This window comes from Nipponia nippon, unplaced genomic scaffold (genome assembly GCF_047370975.1).
Source record: "Nipponia nippon isolate SJK-2023a ecotype South Korea unplaced genomic scaffold, ASM4737097v1 scaffold_20, whole genome shotgun sequence".
In the NCBI taxonomy this organism is placed as follows: Eukaryota; Metazoa; Chordata; class Aves; order Pelecaniformes; family Threskiornithidae; genus Nipponia; species Nipponia nippon.
Window position 1 is genome coordinate 9,484,187 of NW_028262337.1, and position 16,838 is coordinate 9,501,024.

At 42.6% G+C, this 16,838-nt stretch overlaps 1 protein-coding gene across 8 annotated transcripts in view; it reads left to right on the forward strand.

Annotated features, from left to right (window-relative positions):
* Positions 1–2,364: 2,364 nt before the first annotated feature.
* Positions 2,365–16,838, forward strand: part of ERBIN (erbb2 interacting protein) — a 124,740-nt gene continuing 110,266 nt past the window's right edge. For 3 of the 8 annotated variants that reach the window (XM_087759878.1, XM_087759874.1, XM_087759879.1), the window contains exon 1: positions 2,793–3,127. The gene's annotated coding sequence lies outside the window, so the exon portion shown is untranslated. Of the gene's footprint in view, positions 2,564–2,792; positions 3,128–3,177; positions 3,560–16,838 lie in introns of those variants that run through there. The other 5 variants (XM_087759876.1, XM_087759880.1, XM_087759882.1 and 2 more) reach the window with 4 other exon arrangements.

Here is a 16,838-nt window from a genome sequence, read left to right on the forward strand (position 1 = left end):
CATTAATAAATGCATTGGGCAATTTGCAGTAAACATTGCCAAAGGACATTTTCAGATTAAAAAAGTTATGATAATTCACGCATAAAAGAGGTGCCTTGAAGAGTTCATGATGGAGGACATCAGTTACAGAGAGCCATTCATATTAACTATGATAAGGATACATTATTGGGTATTAGACAGGAATGATCAATTGTTTGCATGAGATAAAACAATAAGTAATTTTATTATAGGACCAGTGCAGTGCACTATAGTGAGAAATTTTAAATCTGTTGTCAGTGGGGGTGAAGTTCTCATACCTGGCCTTAGTCCAAAGCTGACTCATTTGAAGAAAATGGCTTATCTGAACAAGAAGAAATGGAAGTGATTTAATGTCTTGGGAAATACATATACGCATACAATTTTATTTTTTACAAACTCTGATGGTTGCATTTAATTTAGTTTAATTATTTCAATCTAGGCATAGATGTAATCCCCAAAGAGGACTGTATGTTCTGTACAGATGGAGAGAGGATTCATAGAAAAGTAAAGAAGCAATAAGTGAATATTATTACCCTAGTAGAAATGCATGCTTATTTTCTGTATCTGGATACAAATTGGGTACTCAAACATAAGATTCCCATAGACAGACAAGAAGTTTTCAATAAATAACAGTGTTGTTAAACATCGTGGACTTCTACGAATGTGATCAACTGTATGTTTTGTTGCTGAAGATTAAACCTTCTTCATCCAAAGCCCCGTAAGGAACTGGATGAAGCAACTAACGATCCTGAACAGGAAGTACCAACCGGAGTTACTTTCAAGGACTGGTGAGGGTTTAAAGGACTTTTCACATCTAGTTGTATGCTAAAATCAGGTCAATGCAGGTCAATACTGACCTGACATACCATTTTCCTTTGCTGTTCAACGGCTTATGTAAAATGGCATTTTTTAGCCTTTTGTCTATTTCTCAGTAAACAGATTATCGTACTAAAGCACTATCCCAGCTTAGTTGGTGGCAGTCCCGGTAGAGAAGCCAGGGATTAAATGGGCGTGGAAACAAAACTACCTCTGTCCTTAGACGTGGTCTCTGCAGCATGCAATTAGGGAGCATAAGGTGAGCAGCATGTACAAATCCACCCTGCTGTCAGCTTCGTGCGCTGTTTTGTGGCCGAGCAGAACCCCAGGCTCCAGGACTGTTAAAATGGCATATTGCGTACACAATAGGTTATCAAATACCCATTTCAGACAATCAAGGAAATTAAACAGAAAAACATTTCCACCCATGTACTGTTGCGGTCCAACACCACCAGCACTGGAGTCGCGTGACCTGCAGCAGAGCCACCGGCTGCCTTGCACGCGCATTTGTACGTGACTGTGTTACAGCCAGCAGCGTTTTCAGTGCCGTCAGATTGCACAGAGGGTCTTGAAAGACTCCAAGAGAAAACACAACAGTATTCCGGGGTGTATGTGGAATACCGTGACTACGTATGCGTGGCATTATTTTGATTGCTGTTGTTTGCACCGAAGTTCAGCGTAACCTTTCCGAGCGCCATGTTTGGGTGGAGGTCGTTAGTTTTTCCCCCAGGGGTGTCTGCTCCCCCCGCTCCAGGTAACCGCAAGCTTGGGCGCGAGGCGCGATGGGGCGGCAGCGGCTGGGACGGCCACGCGCCGAAGATGATGGACGCCTGATACGTGATCAATCGTTCCAGAGGTTTGGATATAACATGGGCAATTATTAAATTAGGAAGCTGAGCTGCTGACGCCCGAGGAAACTTTTTCATCACCCAGGACTGAATTTGCCTGGGCAACCGACGTGCCCCTGCAGCAGGCGAACTACGCCAAAACCGCGGGGATAAAACGGCGGCACCTGCACCCTACCGCAGGGGCCCCCCCGACAGGACCAGGACCAGGACCAGGACCAGGACCGGGACCGGGACCGGGACCGGGAGCAGGCCCCGGCCCCGCTGCAGGCCGCCGCCGGGGCAGAAGCAGGAGCGTATCTCCGCGCGCACGGGACACGCCCCCTCGGCGGCCGCTCCCGCCTCGCCCCGCCCCGGCCCCTGACCCCGCGCCCGCGCCCCCAGCCCCCGCCCGCGCCCGCGCCCCATTCCTCCACAGCCCGCTCCCGCCCCCCGCCGAGCCCCATTGGCTGCGGCCGCCCGTCCCTCACGAAGCCCCTGGCTCGGGATTGGCTGCGCCGCGGCCTCCCGCGCTCAGCCCCACACCGGTGCGGGGCGGGGGGGCAGCGGGCCCCGGTGGCGTTACTCCCTCGTCCCCTCCCCCTATCCGTCACGGCCCGGGGGGCGCGAGCGCCGCGCCTCCCGCTCCCGCCGGCTCCGGCTCCCGCCCCGCCCCCCGCCGCAGTGCCTCCCCCGGCAGCCGCAGGGGCGCGGCGGCCTCCCCCCGTTTACCGCCCCCGCCGCCTGTGCCCCGCGGGGCGTTCCCCCTCCCCACAGCTCCGCCGCCTCCCCGGGGCGCCGCTGGCGAGGCCGGGGCGGGGGGGGGGGGCGGGAGGCCGAAGCGGCGGGAGAAGGGGGAAGTGTGGGAGAGGAGGCGGGGAGAGAGGGCGGCGGCGGGCGGGCAGGTGAGGCTAGGCGGCCGCCCCGCTCCCCTCTTGCCCTTGGCGACGGCGGGGGGGCGTGGGGGGCAGCGGCCGCCCCCGAGCAGCGCGGCCCCGGGTGAGGGGCTGGGGGCGGAGCGGCGGCGCCCGGCGCGCCGGGGAGGCAGGCAGGCAGGCCGGCGGGTGGGGGGCGGCGGCGGGCTGGGCCGGGCCGCGCTGCGCTGCCGGGGCCGGCTGGGTGCCGGGGGGCGCTGCGGTCTCGCGGCCGGGCGTCGTTTCTGCCGGGCGGTCGCGGCGCCGGGCGGGGCCGGCGCGGCTGGGGGCCGCCCGCGGGGCAGACCCCGGCGCCGCCGCCGGCGGGGGCCGGGAGGAGCCCGGCTCCGCGGCCGCCCTCCCCCCGTGCAGACGCACGTCGCGCGCTCCGCTCCGCTCGGCGAACGCCCCCGTCCTCGCCGAAAGCTGTTGCATCTTTTTATCCTCCCCCCCCCCCCCTTAAGGAGAAGAAAACTCGATTGGATTTAATATATTTCCGTGGGGTCGGAAGAAGCTCCCGCCTGCTGGATCTGGTTTAGACGCCCGACAGACAAGGTAAATTAAATGGAGACGGCTCGGGGAGCAGCAGCGGCAGCGACAACAGAAAAAAATCCTTCCTCTGCTGAAGGGGGTGGGGAAAAAGGAAGGAGTTCACGCTTCATTTTGATATCCTGTTTTTGGCCTTTATTTTTCGGTGTTTTCCGCCTTGCATAGTTTAGCCGTCTTTTGTGTTTCTCCTCCTCTCGCCGAAATGCTGTTTGTGTGGAGGTAGTCGCTGGTTTCATGGAGGCTGAGGAAAGAGTCTGGGGAGACCGAAAGTTTCTAAGCTGCTCAGACACAGAAGTTTCTTTGTTCGGTCGGAGAAGGTATTGAACTGAAACTGCCCGACTCCGTGGCTCTGCTGCTTCAGCTCCTTCCCTTCCAAAACGATTGCTGACCCTGCGAGTATAATTAACTTCTCGGGAAAATCAGAAAGTCCTAAAGGAGGTAGTATCTTTTACTTAATCAAAAGATCTTGAGGCTCGGCGCTGCCTGTGTCTGCCGTTTCTTGTTTGTCTTTCACCTTGTTTGCTGGAATGTCCGTTAGCGCCTGGCCGGTCTTTTTCAAGATAGCTGTTAGATTTCTGTATAAAAACGCGCCCTTGTAGTCCCCTGTAAATGCTGTCGCAGTTTTTGCCTTCGACTGCTGCCGCCACCTCTCTTCCTCCCCTCCGCCCCCTCTCCCCCCTCCAGATGACGAGTTGGTCTGCCTGTTTTTCAGCTTGTATAGGAGAGGTCTGTATTCCATTTTGATCCTTGCACAAGTTTATCGTAAGAACGTCCATTTAAAAAAAAAAAAAAAAAAAAAAAAGGGCCAGCTAGTGATCTGACCTCTTAAGCGTATCTGCGGTTGAACCTCCGAGCTAAGGTAGCCGTGTTCAGTTTTGGTGACCACTTTCTCCTCTGTCATTTTTTGAAAGGAATCCCGTTTGAAGCTGTTGGAGGGGAAACTAAACGCGAAGTTTTGGTGTAAGGTTTTGTACTGCTGGTGATTGTTAAGTTACACCAACTAACTAGTTGCATGGAGTGAAAGCAATAGTGCTCAGCACAGACTAATTTCACATGCCTCCAAGAGGCAATTATTGGTTTGTTCTGTCGTGCGGGCAAGGAATTTCTTGTATTGTGAATGTTCAAAATGAGCTAGAAGCCATAGCTCTGTGCTAGCTTATTAAATTTTTGTTCCTGCTTGTCAAACTTGAAAGCGGCGTGTTGGTCAGGTAGGATGTGTGTGCTTCAGTCTCTCAAGTGTCTGAGATGTGTTATTTGTGAGGCTTGGACAAAGTAATTTCCATGCAAAATTTTTAACACTTCTACATGTGTAGCTCTTTAACAGCAAAAAGTAATGTAGTGTTTGAGGAGAAAGTTATTAATCCAACTCCATCTGTTTGATATACTGCGAGGGGGAAAAATGTTACCATTTAACTGACCTGAAGCAGCTTGTATGGCTGATAACAAGTAAATGATTTGGCTTGCAATTTATAGACTTACCTTTCCAGGCAGCAGTAAGGGTTATTCTTAGGCGTCAGAAAGGGCTGAACAAAATAAATGGCAGTGAACTTTGGTTTCCTTATATGGCTGATGCTTGGCAGAAAAGCAATAAAGTCTAAATAGAGTAATCCTTTTACAAAGAACGATCACTTTCCAAAGCAGTGTTTCAGTCCCCATAATGACTTGAGGTTCTTGGGGGGTGGGGTGGGGAATTGTAGCAATGCATGACAAATTTCGTTGTAAACCAGTGTGTTCATAATGGATGCAATTTTGTTTCTTTTCAGGCCTTTTGTGTTTCTCATGATGCACTCGATATTTTTCAATGCTGTGTAGAAGAATAGATCCTTGTAGTGGAGACACAACTTTTTACGCTAGTGTTTTGTCACCATGGTAGCTATGGATAAGGCCCTTTTTAATGATGAAAGTGTAATTCAGTACTGCTTACAGCTAATGGCTATATCATAGAATGCCATTCATGTCATTAATGTAGTTTAGGAGTTATGAAGGAGTGTATTCTTTCTTGAGATCAACCATTTCAACTAAAAATTAGTCTGACATTGATACTCGTATTATGAATAAAATGATTTAAGTATACACATCGTAGCTCATGTTGCTTGAAACAACACTTTCATACGTATGTGTTGATGGCTGGGAGAAACATTCTTTTGAGCTGACTGTTCCTTCCTCATGAATTAAATTAAGCTCAATTAAACATTGGTAATTTTAAGTAGGTATGCTTAAAATCAAAGAGCTGGAGGTTAGAGCATATGGCATGCTATGGAATATGATTAGGATGATTATGATATTAGTAAAAATATAAATAGATTTGTCTTATGAATAAGCTGCCCAGTAGATAATGTTTGGTATAAATGTAGTGCTCTATAGGGTATCCGTTTGCACATCATATTCATGTAGAATTGATGAGGGGGCTCCACGGAGAAAGTAGCATTGATTGAAAGTTGCATAGTGTATTAAGCTGGTGGTGTAAGAAAACAGTGTTATGATTTGTCCTCGGTGGAATTCGTTCAGAGTCTGTAGTCCCAGGCATAAAGAGCCATGCTTGGAACATCAAAGCTAAGGAGAGACTTGCACATATGTAACTTGCATTACACGTAGCATGTTAGCAGTAGGTTCTAGAAATAGAAGAGGATGGGAGCAAATTCCTCAACTCAGCTTTCCTGTAGGGGTGTAATGAATCACTGGCTGTCCGCTTTGTTTTCTTGTTTTGTTTTTGTCCTTCCTGCTCCCAAGCAAAGAGGAAAATCTTCTAGGGAAAATGTTACGTAAAGATCAAATGGTTGATATGTCATCTCTTCAGCAGATTCTCCCTATGGAATAACCTGATCTGCCAAAGGAGGGTCTGACATTTACTCCACGTAGAGGAATTACAAATCTAACTTTTTCCGAATGAGTAACTAGTTGAGTTGGCAGAAAAGCTACTCATATGGATATGAAAATAGTAGACTGTATTCCTATGTGAGCATACAAATATTGTGGTGACAGTTGATATAGGCAGTTAAATGTGGATTATCTGGAAAGTGAAGATTTGGAAACATCACTATTTTACCTTGTCAACTTCTGAGTAAGTAAACCAGTATGTCAGAAAACACTTCACAGCAGAATGAAAACACTGAAGGTAACATGTTTATCAGTTTGAGAAGTAAATAGTCCGTAGATAACTTCCCCGCACACCATTTAGAAAGTGCAGTGTTTGCAGTAACCTGTTACTTTGCTAGCTTAGTGTCTTTGGAACATCTGTGAATTCCACTGCACTCTTGTGAGGTATAGGTTACATCTTCTACAACTTCTAAAAGTTTAACTGATTTTGAGAGTTTTGCTTAATGCTTTGAATGCATAAGGAGTATCTTTTTGTTAGTGTTGTGGGTAACTTGTGAACAGGCCTGTGGCTACTTGCATGGCAGATTCTGGTCTTCTGGACAAGAAGTGCTTTTTTTGGTGGGGTGGGGGCTTGCTTGCCAAAGCTTCAAACTTGGATTTCCCACAGTCCTTATAGTGCTCTTCGTCTCTTGAGGAGCAGCTGCAGTGTGCCACTGCAGGTCCCAACTGGGAAGGTGGCATGCAGAGCCCACTGTGTCAGCACAGCTGCCACGCTGTCTCCTCCTGAGTAATTGTCAGTAAAAATTAGTGGGCCTAAATAACACTGCCTAGTGTGCTCCAGTAACAATTAATTGTTAAGCAATTCTATTGAGTTTAAGATTGTAAGGGAACAGGTGATATATAGAGAAACTTGACTGCTCTATTGACAAGATGGGTATGGGTTTTTTTGAAGGATTTTTTTTGTTGTAAAAAGATTACTTTATTGAAATACAGCCTTCATTTCTAATTAAGAGTTCATGTATTGTGAGTAAAACCTTATAAATGTTAAGATCTGAAAGTAAGGATGCTGGTTTAGGAGAGATTTATGAATCTCATCTTCTGCATAACAAAAATGGAAGAAGTGCATATTGCTATGCTGGAATTGGTAGTAGTTTTATTATATAGTAATCTTGGGATGATTCTGCTTTTTCTGCTGTTCTCCGTCATTAATTACCAGTTCTTTTTATGATACTTATTTTTCTGATGCTGGAATTTCAATACGGGTATTTGGCTAGTTACTCTGTTTAATTTCACCTGTACTTCCCCTGAAGGTAATACAGAAGCATGATGTTTCAACACCAAATTGCACCTTCCACCTTTAAAAATACATCATGCCTTTGCATAATTGAGAAATAAAGCTAAACAAACCTCTTCATTTGGTCTAAATGAAACCAAACTGAGGTGTACTTACGTTGGAGAACATCAGCACTGTGACTAGCTTCCCTAGGGTAGTTTAAGTTGAAAAGTAGATTAGTTCTCTCTGTATCTGGAACTAATTTGTAGATACTTGATACTAAGCGATCATTATACACAGGAACAAAAAGCGATGTTTAAGCAGAGTCTGAGAACAGTGTGAACAATCTTGGCTGCTGTGGCTGTCCTGGAAGTTGTAATAATGTCAGAAGGTAACCAAGTCTTTGGAGCTTCTTGCGTTTGAAGTCTCAATCTTGTTAGATAAGACAGTGTGTATTCTCTTTCCTTCTTCATCCACTTCAGTAGATAATGAACAGAATGGCCGTATTCTTCTATCCTTTTTTTTGGCATGGCCAAGAAAACGTTGGGTAATGAGTCTTTGTACACAACTTGGATTAAGGAGGGCGGGGGAATGCTTTGTGCCTTCCTCTGTTCTGTATCCGTCCAATGATTAGGCACAGGCTAAATCCGAAAGATTACTTACAGTAGTAAGGACAACTTAGAGCAAAGCTACCAGAAAGAAGGTGAGTGATTCCAAAATGGACAACTTCTTTCATAGTTTCTCAATTTTTAAATATCCAATATTATACTCTCTTGCATCTTTTGTAAATAGAACTACGTTTTTTCAAACTTTTGTTTCATGCTTTTGTATAATTGAATTCTGCAAGCATAAGGCTATATTATGCATGCAAAGTAAAACAACTGCCAAAAGCAAACATTCTTTAAGATTCCCTTATTTAGATGCACATTTTGAGAATAATAACTGGAAGAAACTGTAGGTCAGTGATCAGTTTGGAATTCACGGGATATGCGAGCTCCCTTTCCAAACAAAAAGGTCTTCTAAGCACACTGAATTCTCCAAGTTTGCATAGTTCAATATGTACAGTGCTGTGCTTCATGTTTTGTAGGCCCCATCGTGAAGTTGGCTGGGGTGGAATGAACAGAAATACATAGACATAGTCCAAGTAGTGAGTGATCTGACTATGCTGGGCTATCACACACTTCCAGTGGGAGAGACTGCAGCTGTTTGAGTAGAATTTCCTTTCTAGGAACAAACAGGTAGGAAGGAAGTACTTGTTTTAGGAGTGTTGAGCTTTGTGTTCTCTTGAACTTAAAATTGCACTTCTGAAGTAGATGGTTGGGGTATAGTTGTCTTCCTCTGAGCCTCTAGTGCTCAGTGGCTACTTCTTGTGTCAGTGGTCTGGGGCTAGCTTTAGGTGTAGAAGAAGCTCTGAAATGGTTTGAAGTGTTAGTAAAAGTTATGAATACTAGAGATGAAACACTTGTAATTTAACTCCTAATTTGGAGTGGGTGGTATCTCCTGGTGAAGTGGCCAGGGCCTTATTCTCCTTGGTGGGGAAAGCTCCAATGTTGATAACTAAATTGAAAATATATGAACTTCTGTTAGTATGTTAAACGTAGCTGCAGAATGGATGGGCTTGGTGTCTGAAGTACTGTGCTTTGAGTTTTACTGCTGCCTTTGGAGCCTTCTCCTCAGTTTTCAACTCTAGTTGGCATGAGAAGTTCCTGTAGCAGCTGCGTAGGGGGCTCCGTCTTCCCGGGCAGTTCTGGAAGAAAAGTTCCGTGTTCTTCCTTAGTCCTCTGTCCTATTATGTGGGGTCTAAGTTTAGTATAGTTGCAGAAATTATTTCTTCAGCCTTCCTTGCCCTCCTTGTCCTTGGTGTTTTTCAGTACGTAACTTAAAAGTTCTAACCCTCCTAAGAAGGAGAGGAGAGGGCATAGATGCTTCAAGCTACATCAGTACATCTGAACAAACGTCTGAAATGCAATGCCAGATGCCTGTGAGTGTCAGTCACAGGTTCAGTCATTCAAAATGACTATGGATGTCATCTTAAGCATTTGGATGGTGGGAAGTGTTTCCAGGCTTGTCTGGAAGACTTCTGGTAGGCTGCTAAGAAACTTGTTGAGAACTGCTGCTTTTTCCTCCCTGTGTGGCTGTAGTCGTCCTGGCATTACTCTCCTTGAGGGGAGATTGCTAGTTTAGAAGATAAACCCAATTGTTAGCAATTTGATCCAATTACTGCAGGTCTTCCTGTCTTTACTTAGAGGTAACCCTGAGGATAGGATTCAGGCTTATATTTGAAACTGGATATCAGAGAGCTCTTAGTGATAGTAAGACAAATTATAGTTTTTTTTTCCTCTGTGGAAATGTTATGCTTAATAATCTGTACGTGCTTACGCATGCTTGTGGTTAAAACAAACAAAAAATCTTGGCTGCAGAAGTATTTCGAAGGCTGAGGCATGTATTTTCAGTAAAAGTAAACTGTAAGTATGGCAGCACGGCAGTCAAAATCTTCTATAACTTAAATGGTCTGTAAATACTCACTTTCCATGCCCATGCTACAGCATATAATATGCAGGTGTTGAATTTACTTAGTTTCCACTTTGGTCTACAAGGTAGGTATATATACCTGAAGGAGGAGATGAACATGCAGACAGCTGTTGATGTGCACTGATACCCTGCGGCTGGTACATTTGGTTGCTGTGGCAAATTAGTCTGTGGCAACCTGGAATGTCAGCTTGGTAGTTAGCTCCTTTTAGGAGAACATACTCGTTTTGGGTTACTTCTGGTCATATAATCATATGTGATGTTAACCCTGGAGCTGCGGGTCATTTAATTTCTGAGGTGCTCTATATTTTGGGGGGGGTTAGCAATAAAGTTCATCACTGAGGGAGGAAAAAAAAAGTTCACGGCTTTCTGATTCATATCTGTCTAGCCTTTATACCATATATTTCAGTTGTGCTTTAGTAAACTTATACAGCATGATTTATTCTAAGTAATGGAGAATTCATCAATTCTTTAGTAGATCTTCTGGAAGGAATTACAGGCAGAGGGAATCGAGTATAGAATGCTAGAAAATAACATTTGGAACAAACCTAGAATTTTACTTTAAGGTTGCTTTTGTTGGTTCACATATGGGTGTTGGAAAACTATTAAAAATAAGGTAACAATTAAGTTAAGGGCTCAACTCTAAGTAGGAAGAGGAGAAAAAGATGGTTGAACCCATGCATTTCCATCCTTTCTGGGAATGTGACGGGAAGGGGAAATCAGTTGGAACTCTGAATTTGGCAAGCCATCTGGCTCTGGTTGTGATGGATAAGATCAGAAACGTTGATATGGGGAGGTAGAAACTATCAGAGCTTTACTATTTTACTATACTATTGTTTAACTATAGTGCATCTTATTTGTGTCTTTTCTTCTAGGAGACTTTTCTGAACAGTGTTTTGTGGGGGAGGGAGCTTTCTGTGGCTGTTAGAAAATCCTGTTCTTCCAGTGCATTATTCTTAACCTAGATGTTAATGCTTCAGGTCCAGTACCAGAGATTTCATCTAAATAAATGAAAATATAAACAATAGAAGTACTAGAAAAGCAAGATAGACTTAAAATAGATTTTAATAGCCTTAGATGAGAATAATTTACTGTTCGGCTTGTATTTATTTGGGTGTGCTCCTCTCTTTTTCAAGGATCCTCTATTTTCAAGGATATTTTGTCTTGTTTTACTGAAGCAAAGCAGAAGTGCTGCAGATCATGGTATTCCTGTGTGCTTTTTGCAATGTTGCTCTTACTGGAGAGCAGGCTATCTCGTAGAGCAGGCACACATTTCTGTGGGCTTTTCCTGGGGGACCTCTGTGGGAGTGGTATTGTCAAGATTTCAAATGTTGTGTAGTCTTTCATGACGTTAGTGTTACTGAATTGGGTTTCAGCAGCAGCCTGTGATGCCTCAAGGGGAAAGATTATGGCCCTGTCAATGCAGCAGGTTAAAAGAAAGTGTTACAGGATGGGAGAGAAGCATGTCTTCAATCAATACTTTTTTTCTAGTCCTCTTTCTTACTTCTCTTCTCCCACTACATAAAACAACTGATCAAGAACCAACAAATTGTTCCTTATGCTTTTAAAAGCAATGCTTGCTTTCTCTCGTCTGTCCCAGATGGAGTGAGTACCTCCCTATTTCCACAGAATTCAAATATATATTTGCTTATTTTAGATCCATAGATCACCCATCATTCCATTTGTGTTAAATCTTGACAAAGTTTTAAATTTCAGCTTTGGAGTACGAAATACCTACAGAGGAATAACCTTCACTCAAAATGAGAATGTTACTCATTTTCCCCAAACTTGTATTAACTTGTTTTTAATCTTTGAAAGATTAAAAGGGAAGTACGCACTGGATAATTCGAATTATTTGAAATCACAGTTCCAAAATTTTTTTGAATTCCTACATTATGCTAATCAGTTCCATTTTGCTCTTCGGAGAAAGAGGCTGACATGTTAATAGCAAATCAGCACGGCACTGTCCCACTTTTTGCTTCAGTAGTGTCAAAGTAGCATTGTACCTCTTTTTTTCTCTTGCTGGAAAGCACAGGATGTCAGAAGTTAAGTAACACTTAAAGCTGAGTTATTATTAAGTCAACTTTGAATTCAGTTTTGAGGCTATAATTTGCACAGTGATGGGAAGGAAGAATTGTAGTTGTACTTAAACCTCCTGTCAGGTGGAAAACTTGTTTTTGACTTTAGATAGTGAATTATTATCTATGTTGATAACAGCACTTTAAGAGAAACTGTACTTCAATATAATTGTCCAAATTCCAAGTAATTCTTAAAATTTTTCTTGTAAGCAGTAAGCTACCATTCTTCCCTGTCTAAAGAGGCAAAAATACTTTGGAAGCCATTCAAGAATAGCCTTCTGTTAATTTTGTTATAACAGTTGCTTATCTGATCTCCAAAATGCCTGATGTAATAAAATAAAAATAACATAACAACTCTTCTTTTTTCTTTAATCATTATCTGTTGGCTTAGAGGAACACAACACGAAGTAAAAAGAAAAATAATTTAGTACAAAAAATATTAGCTTAAACGCTTCATTACTGTGTTGGGAGTGAAAAGAGATTATAAACTAGCAAAAATCAAATGCACTTTGTGAGAGTAAAGCTGAGTAAATAAAGGACAAGAATAATGGTGCATAGCCACATGGGAGATATGAAGAGTCTTGTAGTTAGAACCACAGTTAACGCAAAGAAGAGTGATTCTTGTGCATCACAATTGTGAGCAACTAATTGGAATGGATCAGGATTTATGTATCAGTTGTAAAATGAAAGTAGAAGAAAGAAATAGACAGAGGTACAGTTCAGGGACTCCTTTATTTGCCCAGGACGGTAACTCTTAAAACTGCTGAGGATAATGTTGAGCTAATATGTGTCATAATTATTGTATAAACTAGAGGGAGAAGATGCTTAGAATGGGGAAAATACTGATTTTTTGGAGGGGGAGAACTTTTGCTCTGTGTAGAAATAGTGGCTACTCCTTATCATAGCAGTGAAAAAGGTGTATTAAAGTAAAATTCGTTTTAAAGCTGCATTGTAAATAAAAGCTTACTGTTTTTAGTACTGCATTTTACACTGAACAAATGTAAAAGCAAAAAACAAACCGGCTTGTTGAGGTGGGGAACACTTCCAAGACAGAGACAGAAGTGTCCTTTAAGGGGAAAGTATTCTACAGTAACATGGAAGTTCAGTTGTATATGCTATTTCTTTTAGGTAGCGACTTCCATTAGGGCACTGTGTAGTGTTTTAAGTGTCAGGGTACATATTTATGTGTGTTTTTCAATAGGATATCTTTTTGAAATCTAACAATCCCAAAATGGGGAAGGAATACACATACATACCCACATGCACTCCTCCTGTTTGAACTCTGGTCTATGAATGTGTTTCAACTTGTGTTCCTGTCACCACAGTCTGAATTGTGTAACCTGTCTAGATTTGGCACAGCAGTTTTTCTGGGCAGTTTATCCATCTTATTAGCTAGAGGGTTTTGAGTGTGGTTCCTCCTCCCATGTACGCAACCTCTGCTTGTTTGTATCTCAAAGTCTTACATTGTTTTGGGCCTGCTGTGTTCTTCTGACTTCATTTGATGCATCCTAGTTCTAGCTAGGAATTCTGGCAATTACTTTTGGGGGGGGCGTGCATGTAAAGCAGGGCATCAGGGGCTGTTTCGTTTTAAAATATGGACCACACAATTTAGAAAGTAAAGTAATTAAGTAACCAAGAATCTTCTGATAAGAAATAGTTTCTTTTTTTCCTCTCTTTCTGCTTTCGTTTGTGCTGAACTGTTATGTGTTGCCCAGTGCCTGAATTTATCTGCAGGCAATTAGATGGAAGTCTGGATAATAGATGAGAATTTTCTTGTGTATTGAAATACTGCATATTTACAGCAGTGCAGCTTGCTTGTTTAAAAACCTTTGGTATCTGCTGCAGATGGCTGCATAGTCTAAGGAGTGGCTTCCTGGCTGCATTGTACATGGAGTGCCAAACACGATGAGAGCAGTTTTGCTCTGGAATGCCAAAATACATTGAATCCGTTCAGGAAGCAACATATGTCAAATGAATAAAAATATCACACTGACGCGAAACACAATGTGGTAGTTAGGTTTTTCAAATCTGTTTTCTTTCCTGAATTAAGGGGTTAAAAAGAACTTCTTGTATTGAGGATAGTATTAAATACCAATTGCTGAGTTAGACTTTCAGCATTTTCATGAACATTTGTTTCCCCATACCTTATTTTCTCCGTTGATTAACATATGCCATAGATGGAAATTGAAACAAGGAGGCTATCGATAGGGGTGCTGTATAGGAAAAAGAGTATTGTGTTGTCCTCCTTGGATATCTATGCTTGTGCACAGCATACAGGTTTCTGGTGGGTTTGGGGGGTTTTTTTTTGTTTGTTTTGGTGTGGGTGTTGGGTTTTTTGTCTTTTGGTAGCTTGTGTGTTTCTTTACATCTCTATGAGAGTTGTATGTAATTCTTTCATACTGCAGGTAGAAAACCAGGGTTGATGAAAATAAAAATGAGCAGTGAAGGATGTTGCTTCTGGCCAAACTCTAATTCTAGCAAGTTCTCAAGACAGGAAGTGGGAACATTTACAACTAATAACTCCAAATATTGCAGAATTTTATTATGATAAAGAAACAAGCCCAGGGCAGAGTGTGTTTTGTTACATATTCCTTCTTTGTTTGCAAAGGAGAGGTGGTAGTCACTTTGATTCCTCCTAGTTGGAAGGCAAAGATATTAAAAATTGCATTGACAGAAAAATACATGTCTCTCTAGAAGCTGTAATTCCATCTGAGCAGTTTCTAACTAATATTTTGCATAGATTTTTCTTATCTGAAATAATTTGAAAGCCTTGATTTTATAGCTCTCTTAAACGCAGAGGAATGAAGTATGTGTCTTTAAAGCAATTTTGCTTGTCCTTTCTGAATGTTGTGTCTCTCTTGTTTGATTTTTCTCTTCCATCGCTATGATTAGACCTGCAGTTAAAAATTAACTTCAGTGAATTATTTTACGTAAGGTCCTTAGTGGTGTTCTGTCTTGTGTAAGAAATGGTAGGCCTCTGAAAGAGGGGAGGGAGTGAGGGCAGGTGTTTTCTTTTCCTAGCTGGTAATAAAGTAGCTTCATCTGAAGCCTGGCTGTAGGAGACACCATAATTATCAGCATTTCTATGCCTTTTTTTTGGTGATACTGGGAGTTCAGATGTGAAGCAGAGTGGAAGCTGGATGTGTTCTTGTCTCCTGGATTGAAAGAGGAGATGCTGGTGTTTCTTTTCCTGTTTTAAAGTCTACCTTTCCTGGTCCCTGAAATTTTTAGTTGTCCCATGGTAGTGATACCAGCAACTAAGGATGGAGTCATCTGCTGAGAGATGAGATGTATGGTCCAAAACAACTTCTGGAGTTGCTTGTTTGTGTCTTAAGTCCACATCAGCTGGGTTTTTGCGTGCTTTCGTATTTGTTCTGGCAGTCCGCCTCGCTTCCCTGATTGTGATGTGTGTTAGTTTGTCTGGTCTCAGCCTTCTTTGGGATAGTTGTGGGATAATCTCTAGAAAACACAGTCAGGTACACAGGCGCTGTCCTCCTTCTCAGCCTTCATTCTTCTGTGAAGTGTGGTGTCTGTGTTCATTCTAGCCACCGAATCGTGTGTTTCAGTGGTCCTGCTAGACAAAGGGAGGCCTGACCTGCTCAAACATGATTCATTCCAGTGTTCTACTTGTCTCCCAGATATCAGTGGCTACAGCTCTGTTCTGTAGCTATTGAATTGTAGGAAGTACCAGAAATAGTAGCACAAAGAAATGCACTATCAGGTCTGCGTTCTCCTTCTGTCCCTTTGTGTTTCTGAAAAATACTTCCAGTGCACCGTAGCAAGTATCTATGAGTGTCCACCTCCACCTTAGAGATATCTGTTATTTATCTGGAGTCTGGCCTGGTTTGCTGACATTTTCAATGTGAAATATCAAGTTAAAAACTTGCCAGTTCAGTCTTTGTCATCGCTAGTAACAGGAATTAATTTTCAAATGAACTTGGAAATTAGTTCACATGTCTGTGTTCAGGTTGCACTTTCAACTGTCATAGTGTTAACACAGTTCCACGAACCCTAATCTTAAAACAAGGTTGAGTTTTGCTGTTCAGAACCTGTAAATAGGGGCAAATTGCAGTATACTTCAAACAGTTATAATATGTTGCCTTTTCTCACTGTTTGACCAACTTAAACTCTCATTAAAGCCCTTGCTGTTTCAGATTTTAATGGACAAGTAAGGCTATGGAGTCTACTGATGTTTTTTCCCTCTTTGGAGTTCATTCCAAATTGTCTGCTAACAGCATTGTAGAACCAACTTCTTGGATTTACCCAGTATCCCTTTTGTTACTTCTCCATTAAACAGTTCCCTTGATATTTTTTTTTCTAAGGTACTTTGCAACTTAATTCTAATCTGTGTGATATAATTAACTGTGACACATAATTGATGTGACTTTTAAAAGTATGTTGGCTGTTATGCTTTGTTCCAGCCTTTCTTGGGGTTTCTTCCTGAATACGTCCCTTCTCCTTTGGCTTTCCAAGACACTGGTAACGTTGGCTTGGGAGCAGGCCAGAAGACAGCACCATGGAAGATTAAAATAACAAACAAACAAAAAAAAACCCAAAAAACTGTTTCCATTTCTTCCTATCAGGATTTACTGTTAGGTGTGTTTTTCAGTTGTGTGATGTCGCTGGCTTTTAGTTAATCAATTAGTAGAAGAGGAATCTGGATGAGAAGCTTGTGTGCACTGCAGAGAGACTGGTTTCATCCATACCAATTATTAGACTTGCTTTATGTCCAAATATGTAACGGTTAACAGGAACTGTCTTATTATATGGACTTCATATGGAAATCATCCATAAGATTGGAAGTAGGGTGTCTCCTGCTCTATGTAACGGGCAGCATCTACTATAAAGTGGCAGTTTCTGATGCTATAGGAAGTTTCAGGTGCATCTTGTGAATCTTCAGTTACTTTGTAAGAGCACTGGGACAGATGAAAGACTCATCTAGATCAGTGGCCCTGTTGTGTTATCTCAGGTCTCAATTTTTTTTTTTTTTTACAAATTATTCAGTATTCAGGGTTTGAAT